The sequence below is a fragment of the Sceloporus undulatus genome, chromosome 1 (assembly GCF_019175285.1).
Source record: "Sceloporus undulatus isolate JIND9_A2432 ecotype Alabama chromosome 1, SceUnd_v1.1, whole genome shotgun sequence".
NCBI lineage: Eukaryota > Metazoa > Chordata > Lepidosauria > Squamata > Phrynosomatidae > Sceloporus > Sceloporus undulatus.
In genome coordinates this window covers 308,889,836-308,907,360 of record NC_056522.1, presented here as the reverse complement: position 1 = coordinate 308,907,360, position 17,525 = coordinate 308,889,836, and the positions used below count along the sequence as shown (strand labels likewise).

The window sequence follows — 17,525 nt, the reverse complement described above, 5'->3', positions numbered from 1 at the left end:
AAAAATGAAATTAAAACAATGGACTGTCTACCACTGCTGCTGTCACTATACATGGCCAGATGCTTCAAATGTGTACATTGGTTGTGACTTCCAGATGCTGATTTCTAAGAATAATGAAATAATAGGAAAGAGATGAACTGGTTATATAAGGTGTATTAAAATTTAGAAGAGAAGCATAGAGTTAGACAAATACGGAATAAGGTTGTAAAACGGAAAGGTCATAATTACAAAAAGTATTAAGATAAATAAGATAGTAAACTATATAAGTGAGCTTAACAAGAATTAGATTCGGGACTATTACAACTTAAGTAGATGTGGTGAACAATAACATACTAGCAATAGAAAGCCAATATTAGAGGGGAAACAAATTGGCAAGGGTCGAAAGAAGTAAGGAATAACTGTAGAGTAGAAAGTGTTCGAAGGTAAAGAGTATGTGAATAGATGGTGAGTGAAGGGAATCTGAAGTTTGATAAGGTTAGGGAAGATAGAGATATAGAGAAGTAAATAGAAAGAATGAGGAAGAAGAAGAGGGGAAAGATGGAAAAGAAAGTAAAGGAATGTTGAGAAAGTCAAGCGAAGTTAAGAAGGGGAGAATTAGATGAAGAGAGGGGGAAAGGAGGGTTCGTTGTAGAGGGTTTTAGAAAGAGAAGAATAGTTGAAGGCCATCATTGTCAAATATATTAAAACAACAAGCTATGATTGTAAAACAATATAGTAGTGCTATGATGTTTGAAAATATGTATTTGTGTGTTGTGTAAAATTGCAATTGTATGATTAGGATAATGTACTGTATGTATCTGATGTTTTAAAAAGATTTTAAAATCTCTAATAAAATTATTTTTTTTTAAAGAATGGTAAAAACTGCTAAGAACAGCTTTACTTTTGCATCATTCTCTTTGAAGTATGTTGAGCCAATCGATAAGTACTGTTACATATGAAGAAAACAATTATTGTTTCTTCCTGCAGATTGATGAGGTTCTAAGGCAAGAAGACCAAGCAGAAGCTATGTCTGGCCACATTGACCCGTTCCTAATGCTACATTCATGCAGTCCGGCTTATTACAATCCTCACATGGCTGATGAAAAACTGGACAAGAGATGATTGTCAAATTGTACAGTTGCAATAATTGGAAATATGATTTCGGTAAGGCTTTTGTTCTTTGGAAATGGAAAGGAAACTTCAGTCATTTGCAACAGGGAAGTTAAATCATCTTGTCTTTAGTTAATTTGTTGTGCTATATAACGCCCTTAACAAGTATTCTAGCAATCTTATTCCTAATAGTGTAAGTGTCTTTGGAATCATTATAGTTACCACCTATATTGTAACAAGCAACACTGTTTGAAACAGTACCTACTTCTACACAACTATTGAGTCTCTCCAGTTTTCAATACGGTAGTCCTATGTAGGGGGAGAAATACAACAATTAAATTCAAGAATCTCATTTAAAATTTAAGACATCCTGCTGGTATTTTTCTGTTGAGAGAAATGTGATGGTACCATCAAGTATGTGATATAAATAGATTAGGAAAAGAATTGCAGAATTATCTCAACCATCTTAATAGCAATAGCACATGGCAAGTACCATTTCTATACGCTTGTCAGTGAACTAGCACTCCCTAAGCAATATGTAAACCAATTGCCCCATAAGCTGGGTGCTCATTTTACGACCTACAGAAGTCTGGAAGTCTTAAGTGGATGCTTAAGCCTGCCTGGGATTGAGCTCACAGCCTTGTGCTTTGAGTGGCTGCAGTACTGCATTTAACCACTGCGTCACCAGGGCTCCTCCTTATCAGATTTTTCTGATAATTTATTTAAAAGGTTCAGTGAAACATACATACATTGCTGATAGCCCTAAGTCCATAAAGAATATATATTTCCTGCCTAACTTCTGCTTAGATTGGAGTGGAGAACTTGGTCCAGGGTTGGAATCCTGTTGGTTAACCCAACTAGAGTAGACCCGTAACATCAATTGTTGAATAGTTAGTCAAATATGGAGGTAAATCCACATGATTCCAGTGAGTCTGTTCTAGTGAGGACTTACAGTAGGATTTATTCCCAACGTTTTTTACTCAATTCCCTCAAACCTCATTATAGTGTGTGGTGGGAAATGTGGGAATTGTAGTTCCAAACAGTGATGGATGGAATAATCTTCCATAAAGTTTAGACAACACAAGAAACTGAGTTCTGAAAGGGGAAGCTTAATTGCAGTGTTTTATCCAGAAGTCTGGATCTAACTCTTGAATTCAATGACAGCTATTTCAGATGAAAATTTAGCCAGAGAGGCATCTGCGGAGTGTTGAAGGACTTGATGCATGCGGCCTCATTACTTTAATGCTAGATTCAAGGTTGAAGAGAGATCTAGAGGAAGTCAACAGGTTATCAGATCCGTCAATCTCTTGGTGGTTAAAGGTTTGGAGAAATCTGACCCAAACCAACATTTTGAGTGAGGTAAATCTGTGAAAATTCAAAAACCCAAGAGGGTCCTTCATTATGTTGCTGTAACCTTCTGCCACAAAACTGAGCACTTACTGTAATTGCGACACATTTTCTTGAAGTACTTCACTGTCTCACTTTGTCTTCCTCAGAATAAATGACTTGTTGATCCCTTCAATTATTGAATAAAAACAGATTAGACTAAACAGTTTTTTCAGGATTTAAGGTTCTGGATCTCCTTCTGTTTTCTTCTACACACTGTCCTTAGGAAAACTCATCAGCTCTTTGGTTTTTCCTACCATCTGTATGCTGATGACACCAGCTGTATCTTTCTGCCCCGACCTTTCTCCAAGGCTTGAACAGCAAGTCTCGTCTTGCCTTACACTGTCTCACAGTGGATGCGCCCATCGGCGTTTGAAGCTCAACACGTCCAAGACGGAGCTTCTTGTTTTCTCCTAAGCCCAACCTTCACACACTCTTTTCTCTGTCTCTGTGGACAACATTCCATTCAACCAGTCCAGCAAGCCCGCAGTCTTGGCTTTATCTTTGACTCTCTCTCTGTCGTGTTCCCTCAGATCCAGACCACAGCCAAGGCTTGTAGATCTTTTTGTACATATTGCCAAAATCCGACCATATCTCTCCGCCTCTACTGCCAAGATCCTGGTCCATGCCCTAGTGATCTCACGACTTGATTACTGTAAGTCCTCCTAGCTGGGCTTCCTCTTTCTCACCTCCATCCTTTAATCTCTGTCCAGCATTCAGCTGCACGCATTATCACTTCCACCCACCGCTCTGACCACATCTCTCCTGTGTTGGCATCCCTTCACTGGCTCCCTCTCCCTTTCCGTCTCACGTATAGCTCCTGCTGTCGACATTCAAAGCCCTCCATGGACTGGCCCCCCTTACTTATCAGACCTTCTTTCTCTCACCTTCCCACCAGGGCCCTCCGTTCTTGAGTCAAGGGTTCCTGTCCCAGCCCAGGATTCCTCTGCCCCAGCCCGGATTCGCCCCTTTTCATCTGCTGCCCCTCACCCTGGGACCTTCTTCCTCCACAAGCAAGGGCCATCACTTCTTTAATCAGCTCTCAACAGATGAAAAAACCATCCTGTTCCGAGAAGCCTTCCCAGGCATCGCATAATTGTCGCTTACTATCTGATGTTCTATTGTTGAGTTTATCGATCCATTTCCTGTATTGCTATGTACTGTATATGTTTATCCTACTTGTGAGTATGTATTTTCCCTGGATAATGATTAACCTTCCTTTGAAGCCAAGCCCTCCCTTCAGTCCATCTGCCTTGGTCCAGGCTGGAGGTTGAGAGAAACTGCTGGACCTCTTACCCTTTCCCTCCACCACTCCCTTCTCCTTCTGTGTCTGTCTTTTTAGATTGTAAGCCTGAGGCAGGGACCGTCTAACTAAAAGATTGCATGTACAGCGCTGTGTAAATTTACAGCACTTCATAAATAAAGGTTAATAATAATAAGAAGAAGAAGAAATGTTGCTTCTGCTGGATAATCCCTCCTCACACAGCAGACCATGGTGAATGAGTGAGTGCTGAAATGAGTATTATTCCTCCCTTAGCTGGGACCTGTCACTGTATGAACAAACTATTTACTGATTTTCCGCTTTTTCTCCTCATGCCCTCCTCGAATCTGAATATTGCTGCTGCTGTTGCTTTTGCTGTTTTCCTGGACCTTCCTCTCTAGCTTCCCCCATGTGCCTTATTCAGGGAGCAACACTGTCAGCACCCTGGGTCTGCCCTACCTGTTCTCTCCTAGCAGCAGCTTCTTATCCCTACCACTACCCAAGATGTGTGAGTCTTTGATGAGAAAGAGCAGAAATTAATAGTGTTGTTAAATGCACTTGCTTCTTTGCCACTTCATTTGCTTTAATTGGTTACCCCTTTCACGGTTAACAACAAACGAAGTCCAGGTCCATTGGGGTCAAACTCACTTAGATACATACATCTCTGATTATTTCTACCCGACACGAGCATCTCAGGTAGCTATTAAATAAAGGAGGAATGCCAGGCATCTGCCTTTAGGCATACATTTTTGGAATTGATCACTGTCTAATATGTATAAAAGGCAGGTAGGATAAAGACCAATGTGCACTCATTCTCCCTGGTATACATTCTCATTTCTTTTTTTAAAAAACAAATCAGTACCTTCTTTGTTTCCTTCTACCAAGGCGTACAAGCTTTAGCAAATAAATATTTCCGACCCCCTTATGGGCAATGAGTTCATAAGCCAGGCAATGAATACAATTGTCTCTTGAAAGTTAAGTGATCACTCTTCATAAGACAAGTCTAAAAATGGAGAATGCTGAACTTGTAGTTGCCTTTTATCAAGAAGAAATCATATTCAAACATCATGATTTTAAAGCAGGGCTGGGGGTGCCAAGTTCTCTGTTGAGAGGTTTATTCTTTAGGAAACAAATATTGTGTTATTAATAAAAAGCCATTTTAGTTGATCTCTGCTTCTAATAGCAGCTCATATGTCATTTATTTATCTGTTCTTATTTTTTGTGGGTTTTTCAGGCTATGTGGCTGTATTCTGGAAGAGTTTATTCTTGATTATTCGCTAGCATCTGTGGCTGGCATCTTCAGAGAATGCTGGCGTGGAAGTCAGTGGGGTGTACACACACCACACACACACTTTGTGACCTGTGGTTGAGAGGAAGTGATTTACATGTTAATCTGTGTGTTGGTTTGTTGGTGAATGGCAACAGACACAAATCCTCCTCACATATCCTCCCACCCTGAGGCCTTGCCATTCACTAGACCGACCAACACACAGATCAACATGTAAATCACTTCCTCTCAACCAAGGTCACATAGTATATATACCCCACTGACTTCTATGTCAGCTACAGATGCTGGCAAAACATCCAGGAATAAACTCTCCCAGAACACGGCCACATAGCCCAAAAAAACGAACAAAAAACTATGGTGGCAGCTGTGAAAGCATTTGACTTCTATTGTTCTTACCATATATACTCGACTATAAGTCGAAAAATTTATGCCTCAAAATGAGCTTCAAAATCCCAGAGTAGATGTATATAAGGGTCAATACGGTAAGCCCCTTTCCAAGCGGCTCGCCAAAACCGGGGAGAAGAAAAGAGAGAGTCCAAACCTCCTTTGCAAAGCTGGGTTCGGGAGGAGGTAGAGAGAAAGAAAATGGGAAGATCGCTTTGCATCCCAACCTCCTTTGCAACATGGGTTCAGGAGGAAAGCAGAGAGAGAAAGAAATGGGGAAATATCCGCTTTGCATTCTAAACCTCCTTTGCAAAACTGGGTCAGGAGGAAAGCAAGGAGAGGAAAGAAATGGGAGGAAAGATCAGCTTTGCATCCCAAACTCCTTTGCAAAATGGGGTCAGGAGGAAGGCAAGAGAGAGAAGAAAAGAAAAAATGGGGGGAATCATAGATTGGAAGAGACCACAAGGCCATCCAGTCCAACCCCAGCCATGCAAGAACTCCCAATCAAGCATACCCGACAGATAGATAGCCATCCAGCTTCTGTTTAAAAACCTCGAAAGGAGGAGGCTCTCCACCACTTCGAAGGAGGTGTTCCACATCTAACAGCTTTTTCTGTCAAGATGTTTTCCCTAAAGTTGGGTGGGGAATCTCTTTCCTGTAGCTGCATTATAGAGGTATGGAAGTAATCAGGATACTTGGAAACTACATTCAGTATTCATTTCAGCAAGTATCATTGATCTCTTAAACTCCACCAGATCAGCCTTCTATCCCAAACCTCCTTTGCAAGGCTTTTTCTGGCAAAAGCTGAAGGAATGGGAGAAACAGAGCGATGATAGGGTTTGTTTGTAGTTTCTGCATTAAAATCAGGCAAAGTTCTAGTTTAAAAAAAGATACTGAAAAGCCTCCTGGAAACCTATGAACAAACAGCCTTGGCGATTGTCTATTCACCTCTTTTGTGATTGCAGTCTTGTGATTTCATCAGGGTCACACCAGGTGTGCCAACTTTTAACTGTAATAACCCATTGAAGCCTGTTATTGGTTTCATTAAAATTACTTCTAGTAAAAACGATTCACTATGTACATTCCATTCTTTATCAAACTGTTCGTTTCAGTTCAATGTAAAGACAATTCTTATGTTAAACAGGATATTATGATGTTGCTTTGCAATGAATTTTCTTTTTTTTAAATGTGAAGTTGGTGCTTTACTACATGATCAAACTTGCACTCAAAAGAGTTGTAAAATATAAAAGTTATGGAAAGTTATAAAGTTACAGAAATTAATCACTGCTAGTTCTCTGGCACTATTTTCTTTTGCTTCATCTTTTAGATCCTTTGTTACGCATCCCTAAGTTTTACCCTCGACTTATCTAAGGGTCATATCAAAATCCAAAATTTTGGCCCCAAAACCTGCCCTCGACTTATACATGAATATATACGGTATATTGTTGCAATGGAATAAACTGTCAGCCGCTTTTTGAATGTGATCTTATTCTGCAAAGAGACAGGTGCCCTAGCAGACTTGCATTTCCCACAAATCATATAATGATGTGGTCTGTTCTCACAGTGTCCATCAAAATAAAATGCATTGCCTGCTGACTTTGAAAAATCAGGTATTTTTTCTCCTTCCTGAGGAAATACCAAACAACACTGTTATTTGTACTACTTAAGTACAGGAAACATAGACATGAAGCATTATTTCATCCCTTGAGTCTAAAAATCCGTTAAGAACCAAAGTTTTAGTTATTGTCAAATACAATATGTGATTTACATTTAGGGTATGTTGTAAGTTAAGCTAGGCATTTGTGTCTTAAATGTGGATGAAAATTGATATGTCAAACTATCTTACTTAGTTGCTATGAGAGAACAAGTATGGATGCATAAATGGGAGAAAGCAGTGGTCCCAATTATGTTAGAATTGAGGCAGTTATTTTGTGGTCTACTTCAGGTGCCCAGGGCCTTGGATCTGTTCTTCAAAGTTGTATAATACAAGGGTATAAAACTGGAAGCCTCTTCAAACTTCTCTCTAAAGCACTAGCCCACTAAGCTTATCTTCTCATGACATCTTAATTAAACACATGCAATCAATTATATAATGATGTGACAGAAGCAGAATTAGCTGTGTCTGAGCAATTTTGTGCTAATCCTCTGTATGGGTAATGCTACTGCATGTATTCTCCCTAGTGCCCTGCTTGTTCTACTTCAGGACAGTCTCTTGGCAACTGCAAGCTCTCCCAAGTTCTCAGAGCTAGTAATGAAGGTAAGCGTGCATAATAGTCTTCTTTTGATAAACTTCTTTCTGCATAATGCATTACTAGGAGAGACTGTATGTTGTAACTGGTTACAACCTAAGGCTTCCATTGCTCAAAAGCCTTGCTAAACTAGAAAACCCATGTTTTGGGAATAATTAAGTTCACCTTAATTCTCTTCAGTTGTATTTGACCAGAACAGCACTAATTCCCCATTTTGTCTCTCTTTTCTTCTCCCTGCTGAAACCTCATGTTTCACTCACATATCTACTTATTCTGAATGCTGAGATCTGCCATCTTGACAACTTCTCTGTTGTCTCTAGTGTTGAAATATTTGTAGTCTGCCAGGAAACCATAATTTATGTTCAGCCATTAATGAACTACAATCCATTGTAGTTCTATCATCAGTGTACAGTAGTTCATTCAGGATAATGCTGTCCTCTCAAGGACTCTTTGTGGGACACCATTACTCGCCTCCAGTCTCCAAATCTCAGACAGGTACTTACCTAACAGGAGAACACTGAACACAGATTTGTACAAAGCCTTGCCACAAACTCAGATGCCAGCTGTATCCACACATCTATTCAGGAAATATCATCACAGGCCCTATTAACATCAGTTACAATATTAAAGGGACTTTCACGTGCTCATCCTCCAGTGTGATTTATGCCATACTACATCAGCAATGCCCTTCAGTACTCTATGTTGGGCAAACAAGCCAGTCCCTACACCAAATGATAAATGGACATACAGTAAATCAGACATTAAGAATGGGACTAGACAAAACCAGCTGCAGAACACTTCAGTCTCCCTGGGCATTCCATCTCAGAACTCAAAACAGCAGTCCTTGAACAAAAGAACTACAAAGGAAGATTGGAAAGAGAAATAGCAGGATTAGAATGTATCCACAGATGACAGTCCATCAGCAATGGGTTGAATAGAGCTAATGGTTTCCTGGCACACTACACACATCTAACCACAACCCTCATGAGGGCATCCTTGACCAGTGTATGACATTCCTTCTCTGCTTCCCACACTGCATTCCAATACTCAATCTGTGGTTATCTACTCTCCTTGGCTTTATGCAACAGCCTTCCTTCTGCCTTTGTGCCCCAATGACCATATTCATCCTAATGGTGCAATGCCACCTGGATAACTACTTTAATGAAATTGTCTTTTAAGCGTCCCTTGTATGTGTTTTTCTGTTAACTCATAGCCTAAGCCTGCTTGAACATTTTGTTCTTGTTGTTGATTTAATGTGGAATTGAAATGCCATAAGTTTTTTTAAAGAAAATAATAAAATGCAATTAAAAAAACCTCTTTAAAACAATACAACTAAAAAGTACAACACCCGCTAACCCGTTCTTTAAAAACTTCTTTTTTAAAAGCCTGTCTAAATAAAAAGGTGTTAGCCTGCTGGCAGAAGGAGAAGTGGGGAGCCATTCTAGCCTCCCTGGGAAAGGAGTTCCAGAGTCTAGGGGTGACCACCGAGAAAGCCCCCTCTCATGTCCCCACCAACTGTGCTTGTGATGGTGGTGGGACTGCAAGAAGAGCCTCTCCTAATGATCTCAGAGCCTAATACCAGGAGATACGGTCTGTCACATAGCCTGGACCTGAGCCATATAGGGCTTTATAGGTCATACCAGTTTGCTCTGAGACTTTTCATTTTATTACTATTTTTTTAATCCAAGTTCAGCACTTGGATTTTAAAAAATTCCCAGGTTTTGGAAATACCTCCTTATCTTGGGTGGTTAGTTTCTCTGATAGATGCTCTCTTCCTTCCTTCCCAGTGTTTATGGAGAATGGTAAGACTTCTTCCTGAAACTATCAACACAATCAATCTGGACCGAATCATGTTAGATATTCACATCTTTATGAAGGTGTTTCCAAAGGAGAAATTAAAGCAATGCAAGAGTGAGTTCCCAATACGGACACTGAAGACCTTGATTCACACTTTATGCAAGCTCAAGGGGCCGAAGGTAAAAACAAATTGCTTCATCCCAGCTTGTGTATTGCTTTCTAGATTGTTAGAAGGTTTTGCTCTAAAAGCAATCACATTTTCTTAGATTTTAGATCATCTAACAATGATAGATAACAAGAATGAATCTGAGTTGGAAGCTCACCTGTGTAGAGTAATGAAACATTCCTTGGACCAAACTGGAAGTAAATCAGATAAAGGCACAGAAAAAGGAGCTTCTCGCACAGTAAGTATTGCATTTTTTAAACGAAAGAAAATTGCCATAAAATGTGAAGTTGTTCAGTTTGCTAAACACAAATGGAATTGTTCTGAATTGTGGATAATACTGTGCCATGTCTTTACTGTAAATCATTTTGAGGGCTAAATAAGCTCTCTCTTATGATGGCTTCATGACAGCATTAGGTCAGAAATATAAATATAATTTATATTTATATTATAAAATATAAAGAAATATAAACATTTCATTGTCCACCAAATGTCTCGACTTCACTTGATAACATTTCAGACAATTTTCATATTTAAAGGGGTGGACTTTGCAGTCTCCCCATCTCTTGATAGGGTGATGGCTAATCAGGGCATTGTTCCTTTCAAAAAGCAGTTGTCGGGAAGGGTTGTACTATTCCCATCAAATCCATGTAAACTTGGTGCAGTACAAATCCAGTTTCACTTAACAGTATTGTATTTGGAATATCCTTAAATTGCAAGATGGTGTTTGCTCATAAAATGGAGAATAACAATTTCCACTGAGTGCCTGTTATTTTAACTGGTTCCTTGGTTAGTTGGATGGTACAGTTACTCTTTCTTGGTGTGTAAAACCTTAAGTGTTTAAGGTTTTAGTATAAACCAGAATATGCAGACAGATGCATCTTACACACACGTGTGAAAATACATTAAGGAACTGAAGAGATGAAATTACATGTAGAGGAGAAACGTCTTGAACAGAGTGGTGAAATGCTTCCTAGAGTCTTTACTGGAAGTAAATCATATCCTGACCTCCACAACAAATCTTGCATCCTGCTTGGGACTGGATTCACACACCATTCAACCATGGATCACAAACATGTCTATTGCATGGTGGCAGTGTTGTGTTGATGGCAAGTTCTTTGCTTGTACTGTGCCTCCAAGTCACCTGGTGCATGCAACCTGTGGTACAGTACCTAATGTTTGACCACTAGAACTGCACAATTCTAGTCTATATTGGTGCTGAAGGCAATTCTGATTTGCACATAATATCCAAAATATATTACTGATAAGATGAAGTTCACTATAGGTATTATGGTACATAACACAGTAGTAGTCCTAGCTGATTTGTTTTCTGGTATGTGGAGGGAAAGCCCAGCTTATATGTTCCTAGCTTCAGCTGCTGTAACTTCCACGCTTTTGGAGTTTTTTTGTTAATGTATTTCAATTTCTGATTATAGGATGAGAAGTCATCAAAGGCCAAAGTGAATGATATTTTAGCAGAGATATTTAAAAAAATTGGGTCTAAAGAAAACACTAAAGAGGTAAGGATTTTACTACTGTGGAGAGACTGAGGAATTGGTAATTATGTCTTCCTGTGTGTGTTGAGCACTACATCTCTCTGTATGCCATCCTTTGGCTGGTCAGGAGAAGAGTGTGGGCTTGCAGAAAGTTCACGTTCAGTCCCTGACATCTGCAGTTCATGCTTGGAAAGGTTGTTGTCTGAAACCCTCAACAGGCTTTGCCAGTCATAGTACGTCAGGGATGGGGAAAGTACCCTGCATGTTCTCTGCAGTTACACTTCCCACCCTCCTCAAAATGGTTTTAAAATGGTCAATCATGCCATGCAAGTCACAGGGGAATGCTTTGAAGGAGAGGTACCATATATACTTGACTATAAGTCGACCTCATGTATAAGTCAAGGTCAAGTTTTGGAGTCAGAATTATGGGTTTTGATATGACCCTTGGATAAGTTGAAGGTAAAACTTAGGGGCATTTAACAAAGGATCTAAATGATGAAGCAAAGGAAAACAATGCCAAAGAACCTGCAAAATTATGGCAGGCATAATTGTTTTAACTCATACTAAAGGCTGGATGGAAGAGAGAGTAGAGGGAGGTCAATGCTTCTAGGACAGATTGCACTTTTGCCTTCTACCAGGGGACCATTCCCTTTTTAATAAGAGTTAAAGTATAATATTTACATTTGACCCATGAATAAGTCGACCTGGGATTTTTGGGTCAATTTTTTGACTAAAATTTCTAGACTTATACATGAGTATATACAGTATTTTTAGTCCCAAATAGCCTTTTCCTAATGTCTGTTTGGAGCTTTTAAATACCTAGTAGGGCCTGAAATAATCTGTAAATTGGGAGTTGTGCTTCCCAGAAGCATATGAAACAGTGGGGATAAGGGTGAAAATGGCACCCTTCATTGTCTACCACCTGTCTGCAAGTTGCCTGTCCCAGCTGTAGACAATAATGAATTAGGTGGACCAGTGATCTGTATAAGATATCTTCCTATGTATGTATGAATCTGCTTGCACAGAGCAGTTTAACAATATCATAGGATCCTAGACCTTCAGTTTATAACATTTGACTGGTTGTTGTTTTAATTTCTCCAGGGTCTAGCAGAGCTGTATGAATATAAAAAGAAGTATTCCGATGCAGACATTGAGCCCTTCCTAAAAAATTCCTCACAGTTCTTCCAGAACTATGTGGAACGAGGTCTTCGGTTGATTGAAATGGAAAGGGAAGGCAAAGGGCGCATTCCATCTTCTACAGGTAATTCCCCAGTACTGTGATAGCATGGACTTGAGAGACCTAGTTGTTGCTGTTCTGTTGCAGCTGTTGGACTTACTCACTTAGTAATATGTATAGAAGACTTCAGAAGTATTATATATGCCAGTTCTTTTTGAACTGGTGGTATCAAAGTCATGTTTGCTTGTTTGATGATAAGAAAACCTAGTTCATGAGTTACATAGGGATGGGATTTCTGTAGCCTTCCATGGCAGCTACTAGCAGCCCCAGCTATGAAATATGGAGAGCTCTGGAAGTTGCACGTCAGCAACATTGAAGAGCCATGCAGTTGCCATCATTGTATGCCATAGAAGAAAATAAAATAGTATCATTGGAGGATGAGCTGCATGAGTTTCAGATCAGTAAGATTCACTTTCCCATGCAAGGAAAGCAGCAACACAAAGTGACATAGGTCATTTGTGATTTGTTTTTTCCTTATTTCATTGTAACAGATAAAGAGTCTTAGACTCAGCCTTTCAAACTCAAAAGAAATTCTAGCGAAAGCAACTAGTCTGCAAAAAATAGCTGTTGGGAAAAAATTCTGCATATTCTGCAGCTGTAAATACTTTAGGTAACACCAAATGCAAAGATGTATAAAGACCTGTGAAACCAGAAGGATCCATTCTGACATCTGAACGGCACAGAAGTCATCACAACATGGCTCTTTTTCTTACATTACTAAGAAGACATCAGAAGCCCCAGATCCCATGGGCGGAATGGCTCTTTCTCATGTAGTTCAGGGAAGGCAACATTTGCATAGGAAGAAAACGCATTGGGGATCCATCTAGGGCTTCTGAGGGTATTACACCACACTGACCCTGCCCTGTGAAACTTCACAATCTCTTTGGTGTCTACTTGGACTCATTTTGTGTGTTGTGTGTGTGTTTTTTTGTTTTGTTTTGTTTTCATTTTCCAGGGGTTTCTCCACAGATGGAGGTATCGTGTGTCCCCACTCCCACCAATACAGTCTCCTCATCTATAGGAAATTCAAATGGGGAAGAGGTGGGGCCTTCTGTCTACTTGGAAAGGCTAAAAATTCTCAGGCAGCGATGTGGTCTTGACAATGCAAAGGTATTAAAACAGATTTACATGTGCGTTGATTTCTGTGCTCTAGTATTCTCTATAGACCAGCCTTTCTCAACCTTTTTACCCTGGAGGAACCCTTGAAATAATTTTCTGGTTTCAGAGAACCCCTACTTTTAAAATATTATATTGACAGCTCGTGGTACATTAGTGGGATCTGTAAATTTTAGATATAATAATTCAGTAAGAATGGTCAATGCTCTTTTCAGTAGAGAATGATAGTTTTCTTTGGATCTGTGTATTTTGACCAGCCTATTAGCCTTTTGTATGGTTCCCCCTCCTCACAAAGGATAGCAACTCTAGTGCAAGTCAGTAGTGTAGGGAGAGAAAACGTCAGTAACTTCAACGTGGAATGAGAGGCTACAGAAGGTAATTCAAGAGGAAGAGGCTGATATAATTACCCTATTTTTCTCCTGTCTTGTGCTCACCTGACCTCCTCATCTGGCATCAAAACCAGAATGGACTCAACAAAATGAACATGGTCCTACCATACTCTGCCACCTCAAACAAAATTGCTAATAGGGTTGTTTGATCACTGTCCACACTACAAGTGCTAATACTGAATGTCATACCTTGTTGTTGTTGTTTTTTCCAAATCACAAACTCGTGGAAGCCCTAGCAACTTCTCACAGAAACCTAGGATTTCAATTTGAAAAACTGTTCTGTAGACCTTTAAGCTGAATCCTTTTTTGCTTTGGCATGCTTGCTTTTGCAATGGAAGTCTCTATGCATCTTTGCTTACAAACTACTTGCTTTTGCTCAGATTTTCTTGGCGTATGCAATTGGAATTGAAGGCAACTTTTGAAGTTAAATAAAAATGAGGCTAGACCATCCGTGAGTGATATGGTTTGGATGGTGCTCTTTTGCTACTTGTATTATGATAGGAAGATGAGGCTTGCTGATATCGCCTGCCATGAAACCCATCTTCGGCCCAGATTTCTCTGCCACTTCTTTTTGGGCCAGGAAAAAGCTGTGCGGTTGCCACAGCCCCAATCTGATGCTCAAAGGGACGGTATTAAGCCACCCCTTTACAACCATCTGTTTTGGCCCATAGACTGACTAGGGCAGCAGATGTAGCAAGTGGGGATCAGTGTTCCTTTAATTCATGTGTATGATTGAGATTGTGCAAGTGTTTGTTGAACCATTTTAAGTGAATGTAGGGGAAAGAAAGCCTTCAGGAAACTTGTTACTGCTTGATTTTTGGATTTAGACACTCAGTTGTGTACCAGTTTGTCATATGGTAAGCTTACTTGGGGCAGACTTTTCTCCAGTTGACAGATACTGTATGTATAAAGATTTTTTGTGAAGCAAACCAAGATGTGGTAGAAATATCAGTCACATCATCTGAACTGTCATATAAGACAGGAGTATGAATCTACTAATTATTTCTGAAGACATAACACAATTTTGCTTTTTAAATTTTTCTATATAGTGATGGCAGAAAACACTGATAGTCTATAACTTCTGTGCATAAGTAAGTGGTTTTCAACATTGTCTCCATCTGCAGCAGGAAGACAGAGCCCCACTGACCTCCCAGCTGTCCAAACCATCACTCCCTACAGTTGCATCCTCCACAGATATGCTCCACAGTAAGCTTTCTCAGCTCCGTGAATCACGGGAACAGTACCAGCACATTGATCTGGACTCCAATCAGACCCACTCGTCTGGCATTGGAACTACCACATCCTCCTCTACAGCATCCAATATTGATGACTTGAAAAAAAGACTGGAGAGAATAAAAAGCAGTCGCAAGTGAAATTGCGTGAGACAGTGTGGCTGTTGCAGAGCTGGCCATCTTTAGTTTACTAAACTAGAAGTCTTCATAGCTAAGTGGCCTCGTGTAGGCCTTATGTATACAAACTGGTTTCTGTGTATAATACAGCAGATCTTGGAGGGGCATCCAAGTCATTGTGGCACAAGTCTTTGTACATACTTTGCTTCTTTGTGAGCATTTATTTCTTTACTGTAGAAGGCTGTCTGTGTATTAGTTTTAGTGTACAGAGCTGTAAACAACCGTCCTCCTTCTCAGTCCAGTTTCTCATAACTTTATTTGTTCAGTTGTGTTATCTATTTTTAGCTCCCTTAACTCTTAGGAACTTTTCAGTGCATTCATTTTTAATTTTGTAAATTCCTTCATATAATCCTTGAACTGTTTCTGTACGAACGCATGGCATGAAGTAACTAATTTAAGTGTTTTTTGTAAATAAAGTTTGCATTAACTCTCTGTGGGAGCAATAGTAACTGTTGAAGGCAAATCTCCATTCATGTCGCAGGTTGCTAGTGACCCAGCATTTCCACATGTTACTGAGCTGTTGTCAAAATCTTATAGGGGAGTAATTTTCATTGGGAGTACCTAGAGAAGCTGAGATACTAGAAATGCATACATGCTCCAGGTGAAGGAAGCTTCTGATATCTGCCAGTCATTTTGTTCCTGTTACCATGGTTTCAGAATAGTTTGGGCAGAGGCAGAACACTTTAGTCTTTACAGACAGTACCTTCTGAAGCCTTTCTTCATGGTATCTAGTTAGCCAGCAAGTGGTATGTAACATTAATATTCCTTTTGAGGAATTAATTTCAATAATTGTTTTTGAGTACTGAAACTTTTAACAAGGTGGGTGACCAAAATCCCACATTCAAGACAAGTTGGGCTGCTGCTTATGATTTTTTTCACCTTCATGTCATTAATATACATGCTGGAATCCAAAATATATAGGTTTGTACTAAATGTGTGATTAGCAATTGCTGGTGGCTGAGAATATTCACATGGGATTCTACTTCCAGATGTTTGTGCACTGAAGTGGATCAAATATTGCCACAGTCAAAGGACATCAGTCCAGGTGATTATGGGGAATTGTCTGAGTGACAATACTGTTTTTTTGGATATGGGCTATGCATTTGTGTGCCGCTTGGTGTGATTCCTAAACCTACTGCAGCATACATAGTTTCTGTAGCATCTTCTAGGACAGTGATGGTGAACCTTTTAGAGACCAAATGCCCAATCTCAAAGGCATTCCTGCATTGGGTGTTACCCAGTGCTGGGGGCAGGACTTCCCCGGAGGGGAAGTTTCCATTGGCTCATAAACCCTGGGAGGGCAGGGGAGAAGAGGAGGAACAGGTGTGCTCCTGTTCCTCCACTTCCCCACCCTCCAGGGCCTTTAGCTGGCTCTGGAGAGGCAACTAATGGCACAGGGAGGGTAGGCGGGGGGAAGGATAAGCCCTCAGAAATGGCTTGACGTGCCATAGGTTCACCATCAGGGCTCTAGGATAGTACTTTCTGCTTCTCCCTCCTTAGATGTTTTGAAATAAGTGCTGTTGCCACTGCATAATCACTACATTGGTATAATGCAGTGAACTGTAAAGTAATGGCAGTCAGAATTACTATTTACAGATGTATGGCATGACTGAGATTTGGAACTGCAGCGAAGCATTTGTGGCAAACGTTGATGCTTTTGTCTAAAAAGAAACCTTCCTCCCCACCCCCAGCCTGATCTATGGCTATAAAGATTTTCCATTACAATGTTGGTTTCAGAAATGCCCTATTTAAGCCACTTTTAGCTTAACATAGAGCCAATGGAAATGTTTCTACCATAAGTTTGAATAAATGTTACATTTTACTATTTAATTTTTCTGTAGTTCCTAAATCTTGGTGATTATAGCTGGGGAAGGTACTCCAGAAGAAACAGAACTTTCTTTGCCAGTGGCTGGGAGGCCAAGTACAGAGAATGTTTATTAATAAGCGAAGGACATAACTTAATCAACAGTCATAAGATTTGACCAGTTTCCCCCTGTGTGTCTTATAGAGCTTCGCTCACTCAGGTGAGGAATGTTTGCTGCTATAGGAAAGGCTCAGTTAACAACTATGGATGTAGTGGGATATCATTTTGCTTGCAGAAATGCTACTGTGACTTTTAAAATATCAACTGAATAAAATTGCGTCCCTTTAAATATTCCTGCTTATCATTAATGCAGTCTGTCACTTAGTGTGAAATTGGCAGTACTGCCTGGCCTGCATTTTTCCCCTCCTGAAGTGAGTGAAGAGCAGAACCAATCATC

General features: G+C 40.0%; 1 protein-coding gene across 5 annotated transcripts in view; it reads left to right on the top strand.

Moving 5' to 3' along the window:
- CKAP5 (cytoskeleton associated protein 5) overlaps nt 1-17,525 on the top strand; it is a 537,335-nt gene that overhangs the window by 83,478 nt on the left and 436,332 nt on the right. The window lies entirely within an intron of this gene.